At 50.1% G+C, this 25,960-nt stretch overlaps 13 non-coding genes across 13 annotated transcripts; all 13 read right to left on the bottom strand.

Moving 5' to 3' along the window:
- Positions 1-3,249: 3,249 nt before the first annotated feature.
- TRNAG-UCC (transfer RNA glycine (anticodon UCC)) lies at positions 3,250-3,321 on the bottom strand. Its single transcript has one exon. It is a non-coding gene; the product is annotated as a tRNA-Gly (tRNA).
- Positions 3,322-7,023: 3,702 nt separating this feature from the next.
- On the bottom strand, positions 7,024-7,095 carry TRNAG-UCC (transfer RNA glycine (anticodon UCC)). The gene has a single exon. It is a non-coding gene; the product is annotated as a tRNA-Gly (tRNA).
- A 2,442-nt stretch (positions 7,096-9,537) lies between these two features.
- Positions 9,538-9,609, bottom strand: TRNAG-UCC (transfer RNA glycine (anticodon UCC)). The gene has a single exon. It is a non-coding gene; the product is annotated as a tRNA-Gly (tRNA).
- A 1,185-nt stretch (positions 9,610-10,794) lies between these two features.
- TRNAG-UCC (transfer RNA glycine (anticodon UCC)) lies at positions 10,795-10,866 on the bottom strand. The gene has a single exon. It is a non-coding gene; the product is annotated as a tRNA-Gly (tRNA).
- A 1,185-nt stretch (positions 10,867-12,051) lies between these two features.
- Positions 12,052-12,123, bottom strand: TRNAG-UCC (transfer RNA glycine (anticodon UCC)). The gene has a single exon. It is a non-coding gene; the product is annotated as a tRNA-Gly (tRNA).
- Positions 12,124-13,308: 1,185 nt separating this feature from the next.
- On the bottom strand, positions 13,309-13,380 carry TRNAG-UCC (transfer RNA glycine (anticodon UCC)). The gene has a single exon. It is a non-coding gene; the product is annotated as a tRNA-Gly (tRNA).
- A 1,185-nt stretch (positions 13,381-14,565) lies between these two features.
- On the bottom strand, positions 14,566-14,637 carry TRNAG-UCC (transfer RNA glycine (anticodon UCC)). The gene has a single exon. It is a non-coding gene; the product is annotated as a tRNA-Gly (tRNA).
- Positions 14,638-15,822: 1,185 nt separating this feature from the next.
- On the bottom strand, positions 15,823-15,894 carry TRNAG-UCC (transfer RNA glycine (anticodon UCC)). The gene has a single exon. It is a non-coding gene; the product is annotated as a tRNA-Gly (tRNA).
- Positions 15,895-18,244: 2,350 nt separating this feature from the next.
- TRNAG-UCC (transfer RNA glycine (anticodon UCC)) lies at positions 18,245-18,316 on the bottom strand. The gene has a single exon. It is a non-coding gene; the product is annotated as a tRNA-Gly (tRNA).
- A 1,185-nt stretch (positions 18,317-19,501) lies between these two features.
- Positions 19,502-19,573, bottom strand: TRNAG-UCC (transfer RNA glycine (anticodon UCC)). Its single transcript has one exon. It is a non-coding gene; the product is annotated as a tRNA-Gly (tRNA).
- Positions 19,574-20,758: 1,185 nt separating this feature from the next.
- Positions 20,759-20,830, bottom strand: TRNAG-UCC (transfer RNA glycine (anticodon UCC)). Its single transcript has one exon. It is a non-coding gene; the product is annotated as a tRNA-Gly (tRNA).
- A 3,695-nt stretch (positions 20,831-24,525) lies between these two features.
- TRNAG-UCC (transfer RNA glycine (anticodon UCC)) lies at positions 24,526-24,597 on the bottom strand. Its single transcript has one exon. It is a non-coding gene; the product is annotated as a tRNA-Gly (tRNA).
- Positions 24,598-25,782: 1,185 nt separating this feature from the next.
- TRNAG-UCC (transfer RNA glycine (anticodon UCC)) lies at positions 25,783-25,854 on the bottom strand. The gene has a single exon. It is a non-coding gene; the product is annotated as a tRNA-Gly (tRNA).
- Between the last annotated feature and the right edge of the window lie 106 nt (positions 25,855-25,960).

Genomic DNA, 25,960 nt, shown 5'->3' with positions numbered 1-25,960 from the left:
AACCCTAGACCCATTTTCGAGTGAAGCGGGCAGTAGGCCTTACAAAGCCAAACAACCTGCAACCACGCACTCCCATCCCATGGCCTTTTGCAGACAGGCCTCATTTCTCTAGCTCACACCCTAACTGCCAACACCCCTTCCCCTTCTCTCTCTGTCTCTCTCTCTCTCTGTCTCTCTCTCTCATTCTCTCTCTCTCGCAAATAGATACTTTACTTCCCAGGTGCAACAAAACAAGCCTTCTCGAGCTGGCAGATATGGGAAGGAAGGAAGGAAGGGCCAGTTTGGAAACTCAACTCAATTACCATAAATCCCCTGCTAAGGGTTATGGGAGGGAGGAATGAAGGAACTTTGCTTCAGGGAAAGGGCTGCTGCTGCTTCAGCATGTGAGGAGCGCAGCCACACGTTTCACCTTCTTCAGTATGTTGGTTTACAGGATGAGAGAGATCCTGAAACCTCACTCTAATAGGCTGAGGTGCTGTGCTCGGTGGCCTGCTGGGACCAAGGCCCGTCAGGGCAAGGCGAATAGGCCTTTGTCAGGCCTTCGTCAGGGCTTTGTCGGGGAGGGGCCAGGAGCCCTGCTCGCTTCAATCCCCTCACCGATAGACAGTTGCAGAAACTAGGATGCAAGAACCTTTCCTGGATGGGGTTTTGATTTTCACGAAAAGTGTGTCAGCTTTGCTTTCAGCATGAGTCTGATTTCCAAAAAATGCATTTTGAACAATTTAAAGATTTGATCTGCGTTGGCAGGGAATCGAACCCGGGTCAACTGCTTAGAAGGCAGCTATGCTCACCACTATACCACCAACGCCTGCCTGTCTGGGCTATCTGATGGAGCGGCCCTTAGAAATAAGAATAAGTCATTGGCTGGGAATGAAAAAAGCTTGCGTTTGACGCAGAAGCAGTTCGCATCATGAGGTCTTGCCGGTCAGCCCAACATTTCCCCGGGACCCCTTAAAAAAGGAGCTTGGTTTTAAGTTTGGTTTGATTGAACAGTACATTTTGTTGGCTGGGCTGGGACCCTCTCCTATTTAGCGCAAGAGTGGAACGAGGCAGCAAGTTCAAGGAATGACATTGCATCCAGGCACTTACAGCTCTTTGTGCCCTAATGCCATGACACAAAAACATAATTTGAAAAAAGTTAGCAGAGGATGGTTTCGATCCATCGACCTCTGGGTTATGGGCCCAGCACGCTTCCGCTGCGCCACTCTGCTGGTTGGAGAACAAGAGCTTTTCTGGGCTTTTACAGCCTACAAACCGACAACCCTAGACCCAGTTTCGAGTGAAGCGGGCAGTAGGCCTTACAAAGCCAAACAACCTGCAACCACGCACTCCCATCCCATGGCCTTTTGCAGACAGGCCTCATTTCTCTAGCTCACACCCTAACTGCCAACACCCCTTCCCCTTCTCTCTCTGTCTCTCTCTCTCTGTCTCTCTCTCTCATTCTCTCTCTCTCGCAAATAGATACTTTACTTCCCAGGTGCAACAAAACAAGCCTTCTCGAGCTGGCAGATATGGGAAGGAAGGAAGGAAGGGCCAGTTTGGAAACTCAACTCAATTACCATAAATCCCCTGCTAAGGGTTATGGGAGGGAGGAATGAAGGAACTTTGCTTCAGGGAAAGGGCTGCTGCTGCTTCAGCATGTGAGGAGCGCAGCCACACGTTTCACCTTCTTCAGTATGTTGGTTTACAGGATGAGAGAGATCCTGAAACCTCACTCTAATAGGCTGAGGTGCTGTGCTCGGTGGCCTGCTGGGACCAAGGCCCGTCAGGGCAAGGCGAATAGGCCTTTGTCAGGCCTTCGTCAGGGCTTTGTCGGGGAGGGGCCAGGAGCCCTGCTCGCTTCAATCCCCTCACCGATAGACAGTTGCAGAAACTAGGATGCAAGAACCTTTCCTGGATGGGGTTTTGATTTTCACGAAAAGTGTGTCAGCTTTGCTTTCAGCATGAGTCTGATTTCCAAAAAATGCATTTTGAACAATTTAAAGATTTGATCTGCGTTGGCCGGGAATGGAACCCGGGTCAACTGCTTGGAAGGCAGCTATGCTCACCACTATACCACCAACGCCTGCCTGTCTGGGCTATCTGATGGAGCGGCCCTTAGAAATAAGAATAAGTCATTGGCTGGGAATGAAAAAAGCTTGCGTTTGACGCAGAAGCAGTTCGCATCATGAGGTCTTGCCGGTCAGCCCAACATTTCCCCGGGACCCCTTAAAAAAGGAGCTTGGTTTTAAGTTTGGTTTGATTGAACAGTACATTTTGTTGGCTGGGCTGGGACCCTCTCCTATTTAGCGCAAGAGTGGAACGAGGCAGCAAGTTCAAGGAATGACATTGCATCCAGGCACTTACAGCTCTTTGTGCCCTAATGCCATGACACAAAAACATAATTTGAAAAAAGTTAGCAGAGGATGGTTTCGATCCATCGACCTCTGGGTTATGGCCCAGCACGCTTCCGCTGCGCCACTCTGCTGGTTGGAGAACAAGAGCTTTTCTGGGCTTTTACAGCCTACAAACCGACAACCCTAGACCCAGTTTCGAGTGAAGCGGGCAGTAGGCCTTACAAAGCCAAACAACCTGCAACCACGCACTCCCATCCCATGGCCTTTTGCAGACAGGCCTCATTTCTCTAGCTCACACCCTAACTGCCAACACCCCTTCCCCTTCTCTCTCTGTCTCTCTCTCTCTGTCTCTCTCTCTCATTCTCTCTCTCTCGCAAATAGATACTTTACTTCCCAGGTGCAACAAAACAAGCCTTCTCGAGCTGGCAGATATGGGAAGGAAGGAAGGAAGGGCCAGTTTGGAAACTCAACTCAATTACCATAAATCCCCTGCTAAGGGTTATGGGAGGGAGGAATGAAGGAACTTTGCTTCAGGGAAAGGGCTGCTGCTGCTTCAGCATGTGAGGAGCGCAGCCACACGTTTCACCTTCTTCAGTATGTTGGTTTACAGGATGAGAGAGATCCTGAAACCTCACTCTAATAGGCTGAGGTGCTGTGCTCGGTGGCCTGCTGGGACCAAGGCCCGTCAGGGCAAGGCGAATAGGCCTTTGTCAGGCCTTCGTCAGGGCTTTGTCGGGGAGGGGCCAGGAGCCCTGCTCGCTTCAATCCCCTCACCGATAGACAGTTGCAGAAACTAGGATGCAAGAACCTTTCCTGGATGGGGTTTTGATTTTCACGAAAAGTGTGTCAGCTTTGCTTTCAGCATGAGTCTGATTTCCAAAAAATGCATTTTGAACAATTTAAAGATTTGATCTGCGTTGGCCGGGAATCGAACCCGGGTCAACTGCTTGGAAGGCAGCTATGCTCACCACTATACCACCAACGCCTGCCTGTCTGGGCTATCTGATGGAGCGGCCCTTAGAAATAAGAATAAGTCATTGGCTGGGAATGAAAAAAGCTTGCGTTTGACGCAGAAGCAGTTCGCATCATGAGGTCTTGCCGGTCAGCCCAACATTTCCCCGGGACCCCTTAAAAAAGGAGCTTGGTTTTAAGTTTGGTTTGATTGAACAGTACATTTTGTTGGCTGGGCTGGGACCCTCTCCTATTTAGCGCAAGAGTGGAACGAGGCAGCAAGTTCAAGGAATGACATTGCATCCAGGCACTTACAGCTCTTTGTGCCCTAATGCCATGACACAAAAACATAATTTGAAAAAAGTTAGCAGAGGATGGTTTCGATCCATCGACCTCTGGGTTATGGGCCCAGCACGCTTCCGCTGCGCCACTCTGCTGGTTGGAGAACAAGAGCTTTTCTGGGCTTTTACAGCCTACAAACCGACAACCCTAGACCCAGTTTCGAGTGAAGCGGGCAGTAGGCCTTACAAAGCCAAACAACCTGCAACCACGCACTCCCATCCCATGGCCTTTTGCAGACAGGCCTCATTTCTCTAGCTCACACCCTAACTGCCAACACCCCTTCCCCTTCTCTCTCTGTCTCTCTCTCTCTGTCTCTCTCTCTCATTCTCTCTCTCTCGCAAATAGATACTTTACTTCCCAGGTGCAACAAAACAAGCCTTCTCGAGCTGGCAGATATGGGAAGGAAGGAAGGAAGGGCCAGTTTGGAAACTCAACTCAATTACCATAAATCCCCTGCTAAGGGTTATGGGAGGGAGGAATGAAGGAACTTTGCTTCAGGGAAAGGGCTGCTGCTGCTTCAGCATGTGAGGAGCGCAGCCACACGTTTCACCTTCTTCAGTATGTTGGTTTACAGGATGAGAGAGATCCTGAAACCTCACTCTAATAGGCTGAGGTGCTGTGCTCGGTGGCCTGCTGGGACCAAGGCCCGTCAGGGCAAGGCGAATAGGCCTTTGTCAGGCCTTCGTCAGGGCTTTGTCGGGGAGGGGCCAGGAGCCCTGCTCGCTTCAATCCCCTCACCGATAGACAGTTGCAGAGACTAGGATGCAAGAACCTTTCCTGGATGGGGTTTTGATTTTCACGAAAAGTGTGTCAGCTTTGCTTTCAGCATGAGTCTGATTTCCAAAAAATGCATTTTGAACAATTTAAAGATTTGATCTGCGTTGGCCGGGAATCAAAACCCGGGTCAACTGCTTGGAAGGCAGCTATGCTCACCACTATACCACCAACGCCTGCCTGTCTGGGCTATCTGATGGAGCGGCCCTTAGAAATAAGAATAAGTCATTGGCTGGGAATGAAAAAAGCTTGCGTTTGACGCAGAAGCAGTTCGCATCATGAGGTCTTGCCGGTCAGCCCAACATTTCCCCGGGACCCCTTAAAAAAGGAGCTTGGTTTTAAGTTTGGTTTGATTGAACAGTGCATTTTGTTGGCTGGGCTGGGACCCTCTCCTATTTAGCGCAAGAGTGGAACGAGGCAGCAAGTTCAAGGAATGACATTGCATCCAGGCACTTACAGCTCTTTGTGCCCTAATGCCATGACACAAAAACATAATTTGAAAAAAGTTAGCAGAGGATGGTTTCGATCCATCGACCTCTGGGTTATGGGCCCAGCACGCTTCCGCTGCGCCACTCTGCTGGTTGGAGAACAAAAGCTTTTCTGGGCTTTTACAGCCTACAAACCGACAACCCTAGACCCATTTTCGAGTGAAGCGGGCAGTAGGCCTTACAAAGCCAAACAACCTGCAACCACGCACTCCCATCCCATGGCCTTTTGCAGACAGGCCTCATTTCTCTAGCTCACACCCTAACTGCCAACACCCCTTCCCCTTCTCTCTCTGTCTCTCTCTCTCTCTGTCTCTCTCTCTCATTCTCTCTCTCTCGCAAATAGATACTTTACTTCCCAGGTGCAACAAAACAAGCCTTCTCGAGCTGGCAGATATGGGAAGGAAGGAAGGAAGGGCCAGTTTGGAAACTCAACTCAATTACCATAAATCCCCTGCTAAGGGTTATGGGAGGGAGGAATGAAGGAACTTTGCTTCAGGGAAAGGGCTGCTGCTGCTTCAGCATGTGAGGAGCGCAGCCACACGTTTCACCTTCTTCAGTATGTTGGTTTACAGGATGAGAGAGATCCTGAAACCTCACTCTAATAGGCTGAGGTGCTGTGCTCGGTGGCCTGCTGGGACCAAGGCCCGTCAGGGCAAGGCGAATAGGCCTTTGTCAGGCCTTCGTCAGGGCTTTGTCGGGGAGGGGCCAGGAGCCCTGCTCGCTTCAATCCCCTCACCGATAGACAGTTGCAGAAACTAGGATGCAAGAACCTTTCCTGGATGGGGTTTTGATTTTCACGAAAAGTGTGTCAGCTTTGCTTTCAGCATGAGTCTGATTTCCAAAAAATGCATTTTGAACAATTTAAAGATTTGATCTGCGTTGGCAGGGAATCGAACCCGGGTCAACTGCTTAGAAGGCAGCTATGCTCACCACTATACCACCAACGCCTGCCTGTCTGGGCTATCTGATGGAGCGGCCCTTAGAAATAAGAATAAGTCATTGGCTGGGAATGAAAAAAGCTTGCGTTTGACGCAGAAGCAGTTCGCATCATGAGGTCTTGCCGGTCAGCCCAACATTTCCCCGGGACCCCTTAAAAAAGGAGCTTGGTTTTAAGTTTGGTTTGATTGAACAGTACATTTTGTTGGCTGGGCTGGGACCCTCTCCTATTTAGCGCAAGAGTGGAACGAGGCAGCAAGTTCAAGGAATGACATTGCATCCAGGCACTTACAACTCTTTGTGCCCTAATGCCATGACACAAAAACATAATTTGAAAAAAGTTAGCAGAGGATGGTTTCGATCCATCGACCTCTGGGTTATGGGCCCAGCACGCTTCCGCTGCGCCACTCTGCTGGTTGGAGAACAAAAGCTTTTCTGGGCTTTTACAGCCTACAAACCGACAACCCTAGACCCATTTTCGAGTGAAGCGGGCAGTAGGCCTTACAAAGCCAAACAACCTGCAACCACGCACTCCCATCCCATGGCCTTTTGCAGACAGGCCTCATTTCTCTAGCTCACACCCTAACTGCCAACACCCCTTCCCCTTCTCTCTCTGTCTCTCTCTCTCTGTCTCTCTCTCTCATTCTCTCTCTCTCGCAAATAGATACTTTACTTCCCAGGTGCAACAAAACAAGCCTTCTCGAGCTGGCAGATATGGGAAGGAAGGAAGGAAGGGCCAGTTTGGAAACTCAACTCAATTACCATAAATCCCCTGCTAAGGGTTATGGGAGGGAGGAATGAAGGAACTTTGCTTCAGGGAAAGGGCTGCTGCTGCTTCAGCATGTGAGGAGCGCAGCCACACGTTTCACCTTCTTCAGTATGTTGGTTTACAGGATGAGAGAGATCCTGAAACCTCACTCTAATAGGCTGAGGTGCTGTGCTCGGTGGCCTGCTGGGACCAAGGCCCGTCAGGGCAAGGCGAATAGGCCTTTGTCAGGCCTTCGTCAGGGCTTTGTCGGGGAGGGGCCAGGAGCCCTGCTCGCTTCAATCCCCTCACCGATAGACAGTTGCAGAAACTAGGATGCAAGAACCTTTCCTGGATGGGGTTTTGATTTTCACGAAAAGTGTGTCAGCTTTGCTTTCAGCATGAGTCTGATTTCCAAAAAATGCATTTTGAACAATTTAAAGATTTGATCTGCGTTGGCCGGGAATCGAACCCGGGTCAACTGCTTGGAAGGCAGCTATGCTCACCACTATACCACCAACGCCTGCCTGTCTGGGCTATCTGATGGAGCGGCCCTTAGAAATAAGAATAAGTCATTGGCTGGGAATGAAAAAAGCTTGCGTTTGACGCAGAAGCAGTTCGCATCATGAGGTCTTGCCGGTCAGCCCAACATTTCCCCGGGACCCCTTAAAAAAGGAGCTTGGTTTTAAGTTTGGTTTGATTGAACAGTACATTTTGTTGGCTGGGCTGGGACCCTCTCCTATTTAGCGCAAGAGTGGAACGAGGCAGCAAGTTCAAGGAATGACATTGCATCCAGGCACTTACAGCTCTTTGTGCCCTAATGCCATGACACAAAAACATAATTTGAAAAAAGTTAGCAGAGGATGGTTTCGATCCATCGACCTCTGGGTTATGGGCCCAGCACGCTTCCGCTTCGCCACTCTGCTGGTTGGAGAACAAGAGCTTTTCTGGGCTTTTACAGCCTACAAACCGACAACCCTAGACCCAGTTTCGAGTGAAGCGGGCAGTAGGCCTTACAAAGCCAAACAACCTGCAACCACGCACTCCCATCCCATGGCCTTTTGCAGACAGGCCTCATTTCTCTAGCTCACACCCTAACTGCCAACACCCCTTCCCCTTCTCTCTCTGTCTCTCTCTCTCTGTCTCTCTCTCTCATTCTCTCTCTCTCGCAAATAGATACTTTACTTCCCAGGGGCAACAAAACAAGCCTTCTCGAGCTGGCAGATATGGGAAGGAAGGAAGGAAGGGCCAGTTTGGAAACTCAACTCAATTACCATAAATCCCCTGCTAAGGGTTATGGGAGGGAGGAATGAAGGAACTTTGCTTCAGGGAAAGGGCTGCTGCTGCTTCAGCATGTGAGGAGCGCAGCCACACGTTTCACCTTCTTCAGTATGTTGGTTTACAGGATGAGAGAGATCCTGAAACCTCACTCTAATAGGCTGAGGTGCTGTGCTCGGTGGCCTGCTGGGACCAAGGCCCGTCAGGGCAAGGCGAATAGGCCTTTGTCAGGCCTTCGTCAGGGCTTTGTCGGGGAGGGGCCAGGAGCCCTGCTCGCTTCAATCCCCTCACCGATAGACAGTTGCAGAAACTAGGATGCAAGAACCTTTCCTGGATGGGGTTTTGATTTTCACGAAAAGTGTGTCAGCTTTGCTTTCAGCATGAGTCTGATTTCCAAAAAATGCATTTTGAACAATTTAAAGATTTGATCTGCGTTGGCCGGGAATCGAACCCAGGTCAACTGCTTGGAAGGCAGCTATGCTCACCACTATACCACCAACGCCTGCCTGTCTGGGCTATCTGATGGAGCGGCCCTTAGAAATAAGAATAAGTCATTGGCTGGGAATGAAAAAAGCTTGCGTTTGACGCAGAAGCAGTTCGCATCATGAGGTCTTGCCGGTCAGCCCAACATTTCCCCGGGACCCCTTAAAAAAGGAGCTTGGTTTTAAGTTTGGTTTGATTGAACAGTACATTTTGTTGGCTGGGCTGGGACCCTCTCCTATTTAGCGCAAGAGTGGAACGAGGCAGCAAGTTCAAGGAATGACATTGCATCCAGGCACTTACAGCTCTTTGTGCCCTAATGCCATGACACAAAAACATAATTTGAAAAAAGTTAGCAGAGGATGGTTTCGATCCATCGACCTCTGGGTTATGGGCCCAGCACGCTTCCGCTGCGCCACTCTGCTGGTTGGAGAACAAGAGCTTTTCTGGGCTTTTACAGCCTACAAACCGACAACCCTAGACCCAGTTTCGAGTGAAGCGGGCAGTAGGCCTTACAAAGCCAAACAACCTGCAACCACGCACTCCCATCCCATGGCCTTTTGCAGACAGGCCTCATTTCTCTAGCTCACACCCTAACTGCCAACACCCCTTCCCCTTCTCTCTCTGTCTCTCTCTCTCTGTCTCTCTCTCTCATTCTCTCTCTCTCGCAAATAGATACTTTACTTCCCAGGGGCAACAAAACAAGCCTTCTCGAGCTGGCAGATATGGGAAGGAAGGAAGGAAGGGCCAGTTTGGAAACTCAACTCAATTACCATAAATCCCCTGCTAAGGGTTATGGGAGGGAGGAATGAAGGAACTTTGCTTCAGGGAAAGGGCTGCTGCTGCTTCAGCATGTGAGGAGCGCAGCCACACGTTTCACCTTCTTCAGTATGTTGGTTTACAGGATGAGAGAGATCCTGAAACCTCACTCTAATAGGCTGAGGTGCTGTGCTCAGTGGCCTGCTGGGACCAAGGCCCGTCAGGGCAAGGCGAATAGGCCTTTGTCAGGCCTTCGTCAGGGCTTTGTCGGGGAGGGGCCAGGAGCCCTGCTCGCTTCAATCCCCTCACCGATAGACAGTTGCAGAAACTAGGATGCAAGAACCTTTCCTGGATGGGGTTTTGATTTTCACGAAAAGTGTGTCAGCTTTGCTTTCAGCATGAGTCTGATTTCCAAAAAATGCATTTTGAACAATTTAAAGATTTGATCTGCGTTGGCCGGGAATCGAACCCGGGTCAACTGCTTGGAAGGCAGCTATGCTCACCACTATACCACCAACGCCTGCCTGTCTGGGCTATCTGATGGAGCGGCCCTTAGAAATAAGAATAAGTCATTGGCTGGGAATGAAAAAAGCTTGCGTTTGACGCAGAAGCAGTTCGCATCATGAGGTCTTGCCGGTCAGCCCAACATTTCCCCGGGACCCCTTAAAAAAGGAGCTTGGTTTTAAGTTTGGTTTGATTGAACAGTACATTTTGTTGGCTGGGCTGGGACCCTCTCCTATTTAGCGCAAGAGTGGAACGAGGCAGCAAGTTCAAGGAATGACATTGCATCCAGGCACTTACAGCTCTTTGTGCCCTAATGCCATGACACAAAAACATAATTTGAAAAAAGTTAGCAGAGGATGGTTTCGATCCATCGACCTCTGGGTTATGGGCCCAGCACGCTTCCGCTGCGCCACTCTGCTGGTTGGAGAACAAGAGCTTTTCTGGGCTTTTACAGCCTACAAACCGACAACCCTAGACCCAGTTTCGAGTGAAGCGGGCAGTAGGCCTTACAAAGCCAAACAACCTGCAACCACGCACTCCCATCCCATGGCCTTTTGCAGACAGGCCTCATTTCTCTAGCTCACACCCTAACTGCCAACACCCCTTCCCCTTCTCTCTCTGTCTCTCTCTCTCTGTCTCTCTCTCTCATTCTCTCTCTCTCGCAAATAGATACTTTACTTCCCAGGTGCAACAAAACAAGCCTTCTCGAGCTGGCAGATATGGGAAGGAAGGAAGGAAGGGCCAGTTTGGAAACTCAACTCAATTACCATAAATCCCCTGCTAAGGGTTATGGGAGGGAGGAATGAAGGAACTTTGCTTCAGGGAAAGGGCTGCTGCTGCTTCAGCATGTGAGGAGCGCAGCCACACGTTTCACCTTCTTCAGTATGTTGGTTTACAGGATGAGAGAGATCCTGAAACCTCACTCTAATAGGCTGAGGTGCTGTGCTCGGTGGCCTGCTGGGACCAAGGCCCGTCAGGGCAAGGCGAATAGGCCTTTGTCAGGCCTTCGTCAGGGCTTTGTCGGGGAGGGGCCAGGAGCCCTGCTCGCTTCAATCCCCTCACCGATAGACAGTTGCAGAAACTAGGATGCAAGAACCTTTCCTGGATGGGGTTTTGATTTTCACGAAAAGTGTGTCAGCTTTGCTTTCAGCATGAGTCTGATTTCCAAAAAATGCATTTTGAACAATTTAAAGATTTGATCTGCGTTGGCCGGGAATCGAACCCGGGTCAACTGCTTGGAAGGCAGCTATGCTCACCACTATACCACCAACGCCTGCCTGTCTGGGCTATCTGATGGAGCGGCCCTTAGAAATAAGAATAAGTCATTGGCTGGGAATGAAAAAAGCTTGCGTTTGACGCAGAAGCAGTTCGCATCATGAGGTCTTGCCGGTCAGCCCAACATTTCCCCGGGACCCCTTAAAAAAGGAGCTTGGTTTTAAGTTTGGTTTGATTGAACAGTACATTTTGTTGGCTGGGCTGGGACCCTCTCCTATTTAGCGCAAGAGTGGAACGAGGCAGCAAGTTCAAGGAATGACATTGCATCCAGGCACTTACAGCTCTTTGTGCCCTAATGCCATGACACAAAAACATAATTTGAAAAAAGTTAGCAGAGGATGGTTTCGATCCATCGACCTCTGGGTTATGGGCCCAGCACGCTTCCGCTGCGCCACTCTGCTGGTTGGAGAACAAGAGCTTTTCTGGGCTTTTACAGCCTACAAACCGACAACCCTAGACCCAGTTTCGAGTGAAGCGGGCAGTAGGCCTTACAAAGCCAAACAACCTGCAACCACGCACTCCCATCCCATGGCCTTTTGCAGACAGGCCTCATTTCTCTAGCTCACACCCTAACTGCCAACACCCCTTCCCCTTCTCTCTCTGTCTCTCTCTCTCTGTCTCTCTCTCTCATTCTCTCTCTCTCGCAAATAGATACTTTACTTCCCAGGGGCAACAAAACAAGCCTTCTCGAGCTGGCAGATATGGGAAGGAAGGAAGGAAGGGCCAGTTTGGAAACTCAACTCAATTACCATAAATCCCCTGCTAAGGGTTATGGGAGGGAGGAATGAAGGAACTTTGCTTCAGGGAAAGGGCTGCTGCTGCTTCAGCATGTGAGGAGCGCAGCCACACGTTTCACCTTCTTCAGTATGTTGGTTTACAGGATGAGAGAGATCCTGAAACCTCACTCTAATAGGCTGAGGTGCTGTGCTCGGTGGCCTGCTGGGACCAAGGCCCGTCAGGGCAAGGCGAATAGGCCTTTGTCAGGCCTTCGTCAGGGCTTTGTCGGGGAGGGGCCAGGAGCCCTGCTCGCTTCAATCCCCTCACCGATAGACAGTTGCAGAAACTAGGATGCAAGAACCTTTCCTGGATGGGGTTTTGATTTTCACGAAAAGTGTGTCAGCTTTGCTTTCAGCATGAGTCTGATTTCCAAAAAATGCATTTTGAACAATTTAAAGATTTGATCTGCGTTGGCCGGGAATCGAACCCGGGTCAACTGCTTGGAAGGCAGCTATGCTCACCACTATACCACCAACGCCTGCCTGTCTGGGCTATCTGATGGAGCGGCCCTTAGAAATAAGAATAAGTCATTGGCTGGGAATGAAAAAAGCTTGCGTTTGACGCAGAAGCAGTTCGCATCATGAGGTCTTGCCGGTCAGCCCAACATTTCCCCGGGACCCCTTAAAAAAGGAGCTTGGTTTTAAGTTTGGTTTGATTGAACAGTACATTTTGTTGGCTGGGCTGGGACCCTCTCCTATTTAGCGCAAGAGTGGAACGAGGCAGCAAGTTCAAGGAATGACATTGCATCCAGGCACTTACAGCTCTTTGTGCCCTAATGCCATGACACAAAAACATAATTTGAAAAAAGTTAGCAGAGGATGGTTTCGATCCATCGACCTCTGGGTTATGGGCCCAGCACGCTTCCGCTGCGCCACTCTGCTGGTTGGAGAACAAGAGCTTTTCTGGGCTTTTACAGCCTACAAACCGACAACCCTAGACCCAGTTTCGAGTAAAGCGGGCAGTAGGCCTTACAAAGCCAAACAACCTGCAACCACGCACTCCCATCCCATGGCCTTTTGCAGACAGGCCTCATTTCTCTAGCTCACACCCTAACTGCCAACACCCCTTCCCCTTCTCTCTCTGTCTCTCTCTCTCTGTCTCTCTCTCTCATTCTCTCTCTCTCGCAAATAGATACTTTACTTCCCAGGGGCAACAAAACAAGCCTTCTCGAGCTGGCAGATATGGGAAGGAAGGAAGGAAGGGCCAGTTTGGAAACTCAACTCAATTACCATAAAACCCCTGCTAAGGGTTATGGGAGGGAGGAATGAAGGAACTTTGCTTCAGGGAAAGGGCTGCTGCTGCTTCAGCATGTGAGGAGCGCAGCCACACGTTTCACCTTCTTCAGTATGTTGGTTTACAGGATGAGAGAGATCCTGAAACCTCACTCTAATAGGCTGAGGTGCTGTGCTCAGTGGCCTGCTGGGACCAAGGCCCGTCAGGGCAAGGCGAATAGGCCTTTGTCAGGCCTTCGTCAGGGCTTTGTCGGGGAGGGGCCAGGAGCCCTGCTCGCTTCAATCCCCTCACCGATAGACAGTTGCAGAAACTAGGATGCAAGAACCTTTCCTGGATGGGGTTTTGATTTTCACGAAAAGTGTGTCAGCTTTGCTTTCAGCATGAGTCTGATTTCCAAAAAATGCATTTTGAACAATTTAAAGATTTGATCTGCGTTGGCCGGGAATCGAACCCGGGTCAACTGCTTGGAAGGCAGCTATGCTCACCACTATACCACCAACGCCTGCCTGTCTGGGCTATCTGATGGAGCGGCCCTTAGAAATAAGAATAAGTCATTGGCTGGGAATGAAAAAAGCTTGCGTTTGACGCAGAAGCAGTTCGCATCATGAGGTCTTGCCGGTCAGCCCAACATTTCCCCGGGACCCCTTAAAAAAGGAGCTTGGTTTTAAGTTTGGTTTGATTGAACAGTACATTTTGTTGGCTGGGCTGGGACCCTCTCCTATTTAGCGCAAGAGTGGAACGAGGCAGCAAGTTCAAGGAATGACATTGCATCCAGGCACTTACAGCTCTTTGTGCCCTAATGCCATGACACAAAAACATAATTTGAAAAAAGTTAGCAGAGGATGGTTTCGATCCATCGACCTCTGGGTTATGGGCCCAGCACGCTTCCGCTGCGCCACTCTGCTGGTTGGAGAACAAGAGCTTTTCTGGGCTTTTACAGCCTACAAACCGACAACCCTAGACCCAGTTTCGAGTGAAGCGGGCAGTAGGCCTTACAAAGCCAAACAACCTGCAACCACGCACTCCCATCCCATGGCCTTTTGCAGACAGGCCTCATTTCTCTAGCTCACACCCTAACTGCCAACACCCCTTCCCCTTCTCTCTCTGTCTCTCTCTCTCTGTCTCTCTCTCTCATTCTCTCTCTCTCGCAAATAGATACTTTACTTCCCAGGGGCAACAAAACAAGCCTTCTCGAGCTGGCAGATATGGGAAGGAAGGAAGGAAGGGCCAGTTTGGAAACTCAACTCAATTACCATAAATCCCCTGCTAAGGGTTATGGGAGGGAGGAATGAAGGAACTTTGCTTCAGGGAAAGGGCTGCTGCTGCTTCAGCATGTGAGGAGCGCAGCCACACGTTTCACCTTCTTCAGTATGTTGGTTTACAGGATGAGAGAGATCCTGAAACCTCACTCTAATAGGCTGAGGTGCTGTGCTCGGTGGCCTGCTGGGACCAAGGCCCGTCAGGGCAAGGCGAATAGGCCTTTGTCAGGCCTTCGTCAGGGCTTTGTCGGGGAGGGGCCAGGAGCCCTGCTCGCTTCAATCCCCTCACCGATAGACAGTTGCAGAAACTAGGATGCAAGAACCTTTCCTGGATGGGGTTTTGATTTTCACGAAAAGTGTGTCAGCTTTGCTTTCAGCATGAGTCTGATTTCCAAAAAATGCATTTTGAACAATTTAAAGATTTGATCTGCGTTGGCCGGGAATCGAACCCGGGTCAACTGCTTGGAAGGCAGCTATGCTCACCACTATACCACCAACGCCTGCCTGTCTGGGCTAGCTGATGGAGCGGCCCTTAGAAATAAGAATAAGTCATTGGCTGGGAATGAAAAAAGCTTGCGTTTGACGCAGAAGCAGTTCGCATCATGAGGTCTTGCCGGTCAGCCCAACATTTCCCCGGGACCCCTTAAAAAAGGAGCTTGGTTTTAAGTTTGGTTTGATTGAACAGTACATTTTGTTGGCTGGGCTGGGACCCTCTCCTATTTAGCGCAAGAGTGGAACGAGGCAGCAAGTTCAAGGAATGACATTGCATCCAGGCACTTACAGCTCTTTGTGCCCTAATGCCATGACACAAAAACATAATTTGAAAAAAGTTAGCAGAGGATGGTTTCGATCCATCGACCTCTGGGTTATGGGCCCAGCACGCTTCCGCTGCGCCACTCTGTTGGTTGGAGAACAAGAGCTTTTCTGGGCTTTTACAGCCTACAAACCGACAACCCTAGACCCAGTTTCGAGTGAAGCGGGCAGTAGGCCTTACAAAGCCAAACAACCTGCAACCACGCACTCCCATCCCATGGCCTTTTGCAGACAGGCCTCATTTCTCTAGCTCACACCCTAACTGCCAACACCCCTTCCCCTTCTCTCTCTGTCTCTCTCTCTCTGTCTCTCTCTCTCATTCTCTCTCTCTCGCAAATAGATACTTTACTTCCCAGGGGCAACAAAACAAGCCTTCTCGAGCTGGCAGATATGGGAAGGAAGGAAGGAAGGGCCAGTTTGGAAACTCAACTCAATTACCATAAATCCCCTGCTAAGGGTTATGGGAGGGAGGAATGAAGGAACTTTGCTTCAGGGAAAGGGCTGCTGCTGCTTCAGCATGTGAGGAGCGCAGCCACACGTTTCACCTTCTTCAGTATGTTGGTTTACAGGATGAGAGAGATCCTGAAACCTCACTCTAATAGGCTGAGGTGCTGTGCTCAGTGGCCTGCTGGGACCAAGGCCCGTCAGGGCAAGGCGAATAGGCCTTTGTCAGGCCTTCGTCAGGGCTTTGTCGGGGAGGGGCCAGGAGCCCTGCTCGCTTCAATCCCCTCACCGATAGACAGTTGCAGAAACTAGGATGCAAGAACCTTTCCTGGATGGGGTTTTGATTTTCACGAAAAGTGTGTCAGCTTTGCTTTCAGCATGAGTCTGATTTCCAAAAAATGCATTTTGAACAATTTAAAGATTTGATCTGCGTTGGCCGGGAATCGAACCCGGGTCAACTGCTTGGAAGGCAGCTATGCTCACCACTATACCACCAACGCCTGCCTGTCTGGGCAATCTGATGGAGCGGCCCTTAGAAATAAGAATAAGTCATTGGCTGGGAATGAAAAAAGCTTGCGTTTGACGCAGAAGCAGTTCGCATCATGAGGTCTTGCCGGTCAGCCCAACATTTCCCCGGGACCCCTTAAAAAAGGAGCTTGGTTTTAAGTTTGGTTTGATTGAACAGTACATTTTGTTGGCTGGGCTGGGACCCTCTCCTATTTAGCGCAAGAGTGGAACGAGGCAGCAAGTTCAAGGAATGACATTGCATCCAGGCACTTACAGCTCTTTGTGCCCTAATGCCATGACACAAAAACATAATTTGAAAAAAGTTAGCAGAGGATGGTTTCGATCCATCGACCTCTGGGTTATGGGCCCAGCACGCTTCCGCTGCGCCACTCTGCTGGTTGGAGAACAAGAGCTTTTCTGGGCTTTTACAGCCTACAAACCGACAACCCTAGACCCAGTTTCGAGTGAAGCGGGCAGTAGGCCTTACAAAGCCAAACAACCTGCAACCACGCACTCCCATCCCATGGCCTTTTGCAGACAGGCCTCATTTCTCTAGCTCACACCCTAACTGCCAACACCCCTTCCCCTTCTCTCTCTGTCTCTCTCTCTCTGTCTCTCTCTCTCATTCTCTCTCTCTCGCAAATAGATACTTTACTTCCCAGGGGCAACAAAACAAGCCTTCTCGAGCTGGCAGATATGGGAAGGAAGGAAGGAAGGGCCAGTTTGGAAACTCAACTCAATTACCATAAATCCCCTGCTAAGGGTTATGGGAGGGAGGAATGAAGGAACTTTGCTTCAGGGAAAGGGCTGCTGCTGCTTCAGCATGTGAGGAGCGCAGCCACACGTTTCACCTTCTTCAGTATGTTGGTTTACAGGATGAGAGAGATCCTGAAACCTCACTCTAATAGGCTGAGGTGCTGTGCTCGGTGGCCTGCTGGGACCAAGGCCCGTCAGGGCAAGGCGAATAGGCCTTTGTCAGGCCTTCGTCAGGGCTTTGTCGGGGAGGGGCCAGGAGCCCTGCTCGCTTCAATCCCCTCACCGATAGACAGTTGCAGAAACGTGTGTCAGCTTTGCTTTCAGCATGAGTCTGATTTCCAAAAAATGCATTTTGAACAACTGCTTGGAAGGCAGCTATGCTCACCACTATACCACCAACGCCTGCCTGTCTGGGCTATCTGATGGAGCGGCCCTTAGAAATAAGAATAAGTCATTGGCTGGGAATGAAAAAAGCTTGCGTTTGACGCAGAAGCAGTTCGCATCATGAGGTCTTGCCGGTCAGCCCAACATTTCCCCGGGACCCCTTAAAAAAGGAGCTTGGTTTTAAGTTTGGTTTGATTGAACAGTACATTTTGTTGGCTGGGCTGGGACCCTCTCCTATTTAGCGCAAGAGTGGAACGAGGCAGCAAGTTCAAGGAATGACATTGCATCCAGGCACTTACAGCTCTTTGTGCCCTAATGCCATGACACAAAAACATAATTTGAAAAAAGTTAGCAGAGGATGGTTTCGATCCATCGACCTCTGGGTTATGGGCCCAGCACGCTTCCGCTGCGCCACTCTGCTGGTTGGAGAACAAGAGCTTTTCTGGGCTTTTACAGCCTACAAACCGACAACCCTAGACCCAGTTTCGAGTGAAGCGGGCAGTAGGCCTTACAAAGCCAAACAACCTGCAACCACGCACTCCCATCCCATGGCCTTTTGCAGACAGGCCTCATTTCTCTAGCTCACACCCTAACTGCCAACACCCCTTCCCCTTCTCTCTCTGTCTCTCTCTCTCTGTCTCTCTCTCTCATTCTCTCTCTCTCGCAAATAGATACTTTACTTCCCAGGTGCAACAAAACAAGCCTTCTCGAGCTGGCAGATATGGGAAGGAAGGAAGGAAGGGCCAGTTTGGAAACTCAACTCAATTACCATAAATCCCCTGCTAAGGGTTATGGGAGGGAGGAATGAAGGAACTTTGCTTCAGGGAAAGGGCTGCTGCTGCTTCAGCATGTGAGGAGCGCAGCCACACGTTTCACCTTCTTCAGTATGTTGGTTTACAGGATGAGAGAGATCCTGAAACCTCACTCTAATAGGCTGAGGTGCTGTGCTCGGTGGCCTGCTGGGACCAAGGCCCGTCAGGGCAAGGCGAATAGGCCTTTGTCAGGCCTTCGTCAGGGCTTTGTCGGGGAGGGGCCAGGAGCCCTGCTCGCTTCAATCCCCTCACCGATAGACAGTTGCAGAAACTAGGATGCAAGAACCTTTCCTGGATGGGGTTTTGATTTTCACGAAAAGTGTGTCAGCTTTGCTTTCAGCATGAGTCTGATTTCCAAAAAATGCATTTTGAACAATTTAAAGATTTGATCTGCGTTGGCCGGGAATCGAACCCGGGTCAACTGCTTGGAAGGCAGCTATGCTCACCACTATACCACCAACGCCTGCCTGTCTGGGCTATCTGATGGAGCGGCCCTTAGAAATAAGAATAAGTCATTGGCTGGGAATGAAAAAAGCTTGCGTTTGACGCAGAAGCAGTTCGCATCATGAGGTCTTGCCGGTCAGCCCAACATTTCCCCGGGACCCCTTAAAAAAGGAGCTTGGTTTTAAGTTTGGTTTGATTGAACAGTGCATTTTGTTGGCTGGGCTGGGACCCTCTCCTATTTAGCGCAAGAGTGGAACGAGGCAGCAAGTTCAAGGAATGACATTGCATCCAGGCACTTACAGCTCTTTGTGCCCTAATGCCATGACACAAAAACATAATTTGAAAAAAGTTAGCAGAGGATGGTTTCGATCCATCGACCTCTGGGTTATGGGCCCAGCACGCTTCCGCTGCGCCACTCTGCTGGTTGGAGAACAAAAGCTTTTCTGGGCTTTTACAGCCTACAAACCGACAACCCTAGACCCATTTTCGAGTGAAGCGGGCAGTAGGCCTTACAAAGCCAAACAACCTGCAACCACGCACTCCCATCCCATGGCCTTTTGCAGACAGGCCTCATTTCTCTAGCTCACACCCTAACTGCCAACACCCCTTCCCCTTCTCTCTCTGTCTCTCTCTCTCTGTCTCTCTCTCTCATTCTCTCTCTCTCGCAAATAGATACTTTACTTCCCAGGTGCAACAAAACAAGCCTTCTCGAGCTGGCAGATATGGGAAGGAAGGAAGGAAGGGCCAGTTTGGAAACTCAACTCAATTACCATAAATCCCCTGCTAAGGGTTATGGGAGGGAGGAATGAAGGAACTTTGCTTCAGGGAAAGGGCTGCTGCTGCTTCAGCATGTGAGGAGCGCAGCCACACGTTTCACCTTCTTCAGTATGTTGGTTTACAGGATGAGAGAGATCCTGAAACCTCACTCTAATAGGCTGAGGTGCTGTGCTTGGTGGCCTGCTGGGACCAAGGCCCGTCAGGGCAAGGCGAATAGGCCTTTGTCAGGCCTTCGTCAGGGCTTTGTCGGGGAGGGGCCAGGAGCCCTGCTCGCTTCAATCCCCTCACCGATAGACAGTTGCAGAAACTAGGATGCAAGAACCTTTCCTGGATGGGGTTTTGATTTTCACGAAAAGTGTGTCAGCTTTGCTTTCAGCATGAGTCTGATTTCCAAAAAATGCATTTTGAACAATTTAAAGATTTGATCTGCGTTGGCCGGGAATCGAACCCGGGTCAACTGCTTGGAAGGCAGCTATGCTCACCACTATACCACCAACGCCTGCCTGTCTGGGCTATCTGATGGAGCGGCCCTTAGAAATAAGAATAAGTCATTGGCTGGGAATGAAAAAAGCTTGCGTTTGACGCAGAAGCAGTTCGCATCATGAGGTCTTGCCGGTCAGCCCAACATTTCCCCGGGACCCCTTAAAAAAGGAGCTTGGTTTTAAGTTTGGTTTGATTGAACAGTACATTTTGTTGGCTGGGCTGGGACCCTCTCCTATTTAGCGCAAGAGTGGAACGAGGCAGCAAGTTCAAGGAATGACATTGCATCCAGGCACTTACAGCTCTTTGTGCCCTAATGCCATGACACAAAAACATAATTTGAAAAAAGTTAGCAGAGGATGGTTTCGATCCATCGACCTCTGGGTTATGGGCCCAGCACGCTTCCGCTGCGCCACTCTGCTGGTTGGAGAACAAGAGCTTTTATGGGCTTTTACAGCCTACAAACCGACAACCCTAGACCCAGTTTCGAGTGAAGCGGGCAGTAGGCCTTACAAAGCCAAACAACCTGCAACCACGCACTCCCATCCCATGGCCTTTTGCAGACAGGCCTCATTTCTCTAGCTCACACCCTAACTGCCAACACCCCTTCCCCTTCTCTCTCTGTCTCTCTCTCTCTGTCTCTCTCTCTCATTCTCTCTCTCTCGCAAATAGATACTTTACTTCCCAGGTGCAACAAAACAAGCCTTCTCGAGCTGGCAGATATGGGAAGGAAGGAAGGAAGGGCCAGTTTGGAAACTCAACTCAATTACCATAAATCCCCTGCTAAGGGTTATGGGAGGGAGGAATGAAGGAACTTTGCTTCAGGGAAAGGGCTGCTGCTGCTTCAGCATGTGAGGAGCGCAGCCACACGTTTCACCTTCTTCAGTATGTTGGTTTACAGGATGAGAGAGATCCTGAAACCTCACTCTAATAGGCTGAGGTGCTGTGCTCGGTGGCCTGCTGGGACCAAGGCCCGTCAGGGCAAGGCGAATAGGCCTTTGTCAGGCCTTCGTCAGGGCTTTGTCGGGGAGGGGCCAGGAGCCCTGCTCGCTTCAATCCCCTCACCGATAGACAGTTGCAGAAACTAGGATGCAAGAACCTTTCCTGGATGGGGTTTTGATTTTCACGAAAAGTGTGTCAGCTTTGCTTTCAGCATGAGTCTGATTTCCAAAAAATGCATTTTGAACAATTTAAAGATTTGATCTGCGTTGGCCGGGAATCGAACCCGGGTCAACTGCTTGGAAGGCAGCTATGCTCACCACTATACCACCAACGCCTGCCTGTCTGGGCTATCTGATGGAGCGGCCCTTAGAAATAAGAATAAGTCATTGGCTGGGAATGAAAAAAGCTTGCGTTTGACGCAGAAGCAGTTCGCATCATGAGGTCTTGCCGGTCAGCCCAACATTTCCCCGGGACCCCTTAAAAAAGGAGCTTGGTTTTAAGTTTGGTTTGATTGAACAGTGCATTTTGTTGGCTGGGCTGGGACCCTCTCCTATTTAGCGCAAGAGTGGAACGAGGCAGCAAGTTCAAGGAATGACATTGCATCCAGGCACTTACAGCTCTTTGTGCCCTAATGCCATGACACAAAAACATAATTTGAAAAAAGTTAGCAGAGGATGGTTTCGATCCATCGACCTCTGGGTTATGGGCCCAGCACGCTTCCGCTGCGCCACTCTGCTGGTTGGAGAACAAGAGCTTTTCTGGGCTTTTACAGCCTACAAACCGACAACCCTAGACCCAGTTTCGAGTGAAGCGGGCAGTAGGCCTTACAAAGCCAAACAACCTGCAACCACGCACTCCCATCCCATGGCCTTTTGCAGACAGGCCTCATTTCTCTAGCTCACACCCTAACTGCCAACACCCCTTCCCCTTCTCTCTCTGTCTCTCTCTCTCTGTCTCTCTCTCTCATTCTCTCTCTCTCGCAAATAGATACTTTACTTCCCAGGGGCAACAAAACAAGCCTTCTCGAGCTGGCAGATATGGGAAGGAAGGAAGGGCCAGTTTGGAAACTCAACTCAATTACCATAAATCCCCTGCTAAGGGTTATGGGAGGGAGGAATGAAGGAACTTTGCTTCAGGGAAAGGGCTGCTGCTGCTTCAGCATGTGAGGAGCGCAGCCACACGTTTCACCTTCTTCAGTATGTTGGTTTACAGGATGAGAGAGATCCTGAAACCTCACTCTAATAGGCTGAGGTGCTGTGCTCGGTGGCCTGCTGGGACCAAGGCCCGTCAGGGCAAGGCGAATAGGCCTTTGTCAGGCCTTCGTCAGGGCTTTGTCGGGGAGGGGCCAGGAGCCCTGCTCGCTTCAATCCCCTCACCGATAGACAGTTGCAGAAACTAGGATGCAAGAACCTTTCCTGGATGGGGTTTTGATTTTCACGAAAAGTGTGTCAGCTTTGCTTTCAGCATGAGTCTGATTTCCAAAAAATGCATTTTGAACAATTTAAAGATTTGATCTGCGTTGGCCAGGAATCGAACCCGGGTCAACTGCTTGGAAGGCAGCTATGCTCACCACTATACCACCAACGCCTGCCTGTCTGGGCTATCTGATGGAGCGGCCCTTAGAAATAAGAATAAGTCATTGGCTGGGAATGAAAAAAGCTTGCGTTTGACGCAGAAGCAGTTCGCATCATGAGGTCTTGCCGGTCAGCCCAACATTTCCCCGGGACCCCTTAAAAAAGGAGCTTGGTTTTAAGTTTGGTTTGATTGAACAGTACATTTTGTTGGCTGGGCTGGGACCCTCTCCTATTTAGCGCAAGAGTGGAACGAGGCAGCAAGTTCAAGGAATGACATTGCATCCAGGCACTTACAGCTCTTTGTGCCCTAATGCCATGACACAAAAACATAATTTGAAAAAAGTTAGCAGAGGATGGTTTCGATCCATCGACCTCTGGGTTATGGGCCCAGCACGCTTCCGCTGCGCCACTCTGCTGGTTGGAGAACAAGAGCTTTTCTGGGCTTTTACAGCCTACAAACCGACAACCCTAGACCCAGTTTCGAGTGAAGCGGGCAGTAGGCCTTACAAAGCCAAACAACCTGCAACCACGCACTCCCATCCCATGGCCTTTTGCAGACAGGCCTCATTTCTCTAGCTCACACCCTAACTGCCAACACCCCTTCCCCTTCTCTCTCTGTCTCTCTCTCTCTGTCTCTCTCTCTCATTCTCTCTCTCTCGCAAATAGATACTTTACTTCCCAGGTGCAACAAAACAAGCCTTCTCGAGCTGGCAGATATGGGAAGGAAGGAAGGAAGGGCCAGTTTGGAAACTCAACTCAATTACCATAAATCCCCTGCTAAGGGTTATGGGAGGGAGGAATGAAGGAACTTTGCTTCAGGGAAAGGGCTGCTGCTGCTTCAGCATGTGAGGAGCGCAGCCACACGTTTCACCTTCTTCAGTATGTTGGTTTACAGGATGAGAGAGATCCTGAAACCTCACTCTAATAGGCTGAGGTGCTGTGCTCGGTGGCCTGCTGGGACCAAGGCCCGTCAGGGCAAGGCGAATAGGCCTTTGTCAGGCCTTCGTCAGGGCTTTGTCGGGGAGGGGCCAGGAGCCCTGCTCGCTTCAATCCCCTCACCGATAGACAGTTGCAGAAACTAGGATGCAAGAACCTTTCCTGGATGGGGTTTTGATTTTCACGAAAAGTGTGTCAGCTTTGCTTTCAGCATGAGTCTGATTTCCAAAAAATGCATTTTGAACAATTTAAAGATTTGATCTGCGTTGGCCGGGAATCGAACCCAGGTCAACTGCTTGGAAGGCAGCTATGCTCACCACTATACCACCAACGCCTGCCTGTCTGGGCTGTCTGATGGAGCGGCCCTTAGAAATAAGAATAAGTCATTGGCTGGGAATGAAAAAAGCTTGCGTTTGACGCAGAAGCAGTTCGCATCATGAGGTCTTGCCGGTCAGCCCAACATTTCCCCGGGACCCCTTAAAAAAGGAGCTTGGTTTTAAGTTTGGTTTGATTGAACAGTACATTTTGTTGGCTGGGCTGGGACCCTCCCCTATTTAGCGCAAGAGTGGAACGAGGCAGCAAGTTCAAGGAATGACATTGCATCCAGGCACTTACAGCTCTTTGTGCCCTAATGCCATGACACAAAAACATAATTTGAAAAAAGTTAGCAGAGGATGGTTTCGATCCATCGACCTCTGGGTTATGGGCCCAGCACGCTTCCGCTGCGCCACTCTGCTGGTTGGAGAACAAGAGCTTTTCTGGGCTTTTACAGCCTACAAACCGACAACCCTAGACCCAGTTTCGAGTGAAGCGGGCAGTAGGCCTTACAAAGCCAAACAACCTGCAACCACGCACTCCCATCCCATGGCCTTTTGCAGACAGGCCTCATTTCTCTAGCTCACACCCTAACTGCCAACACCCCTTCCCCTTCTCTCTCTGTCTCTCTCTCTCTGTCTCTCTCTCTCATTCTCTCTCTCTCGCAAATAGATACTTTACTTCCCAGGTGCAACAAAACAAGCCTTCTCGAGCTGGCAGATATGGGAAGGAAGGAAGGAAGGGCCAGTTTGGAAACTCAACTCAATTACCATAAATCCCCTGCTAAGGGTTATGGGAGGGAGGAATGAAGGAACTTTGCTTCAGGGAAAGGGCTGCTGCTGCTTCAGCATGTGAGGAGCGCAGCCACACGTTTCACCTTCTTCAGTATGTTGGTTTACAGGATGAGAGAGATCCTGAAACCTCACTCTAATAGGCTGAGGTGCTGTGCTCGGTGGCCTGCTGGGACCAAGGCCCGTCAGGGCAAGGCGAATAGGCCTTTGTCAGGCCTTCGTCAGGGCTTTGTCGGGGAGGGGCCAGGAGCCCTGCTCGCTTCAATCCCCTCACCGATAGACAGTTGCAGAAACTAGGATGCAAGAACCTTTCCTGGATGGGGTTTTGATTTTCACGAAAAGTGTGTCAGCTTTGCTTTCAGCATGAGTCTGATTTCCAAAAAATGCATTTTGAACAATTTAAAGATTTGATCTGCGTTGGCCGGGAATCGAACCCGGGTCAACTGCTTGGAAGGCAGCTATGCTCACCACTATACCACCAACGCCTGCCTGTCTGGGCTATCTGATAGAGCGGCCCTTAGAAATAAGAATAAGTCATTGGCTGGGAATGAAAAAAGCTTGCGTTTGACGCAGAAGCAGTTTGCATCATGAGGTCTTGCCGGTCAGCCCAACATTTCCCCGGGACCCCTTAAAAAAGGAGCTTGGTTTTAAGTTTGGTTTGATTGAACAGTACATTTTGTTGGCTGGGCTGGGACCCTCCCCTATTTAGCGCAAGAGTGGAACGAGGCAGCAAGTTCAAGGAATGACATTGCATCCAGGCACTTACAGCTCTTTGTGCCCTAATGCCATGACACAAAAACATAATTTGAAAAAAGTTAGCAGAGGATGGTTTCGATCCATCGACCTCTGGGTTATGGGCCCAGCACGCTTCCGCTGCGCCACTCTGCTGGTTGGAGAACAAGAGCTTTTCTGGGCTTTTACAGCCTACAAACCGACAACCCTAGACCCAGTTTCGAGTGAAGCGGGCAGTAGGCCTTACAAAGCCAAACAACCTGCAACCACGCACTCCCATCCCATGGCCTTTTGCAGACAGGCCTCATTTCTCTAGCTCACACCCTAACTGCCAACACCCCTTCCCCTTCTCTCTCTGTCTCTCTCTCTCTGTCTCTCTCTCTCATTCTCTCTCTCTCGCAAATAGATACTTTACTTCCCAGGTGCAACAAAACAAGCCTTCTCGAGCTGGCAGATATGGGAAGGAAGGAAGGAAGGGCCAGTTTGGAAACTCAACTCAATTACCATAAATCCCCTGCTAAGGGTTATGGGAGGGAGGAATGAAGGAACTTTGCTTCAGGGAAAGGGCTGCTGCTGCTTCAGCATGTGAGGAGCGCAGCCACACGTTTCACCTTCTTCAGTATGTTGGTTTACAGGATGAGAGAGATCCTGAAACCTCACTCTAATAGGCTGAGGTGCTGTGCTCGGTGGCCTGCTGGGACCAAGGCCCGTCAGGGCAAGGCGAATAGGCCTTTGTCAGGCCTTCGTCAGGGCTTTGTCGGGGAGGGGCCAGGAGCCCTGCTCGCTTCAATCCCCTCACCGATAGACAGTTGCAGAAACTAGGATGCAAGAACCTTTCCTGGATGGGGTTTTGATTTTCACGAAAAGTGTGTCAGCTTTGCTTTCAGCATGAGTCTGATTTCCAAAAAATGCATTTTGAACAATTTAAAGATTTGATCTGCGTTGGCCGGGAATCGAACCCGGGTCAACTGCTTGGAAGGCAGCTATGCTCACCACTATACCACCAACGCCTGCCTGTCTGGGCTATCTGATGGAGCGGCCCTTAGAAATAAGAATAAGTCATTGGCTGGGAATGAAAAAAGCTTGCGTTTGACGCAGAAGCAGTTCGCATCATGA

This window comes from Ambystoma mexicanum, chromosome 6q (genome assembly GCF_040938575.1).
Source record: "Ambystoma mexicanum isolate Mex_15411 chromosome 6q, UKY_AmexF1_1, whole genome shotgun sequence".
NCBI classification, from domain to species: domain Eukaryota; kingdom Metazoa; phylum Chordata; class Amphibia; order Caudata; family Ambystomatidae; genus Ambystoma; species Ambystoma mexicanum.
This window is presented reverse-complemented; position numbering and strand designations above follow the sequence as displayed.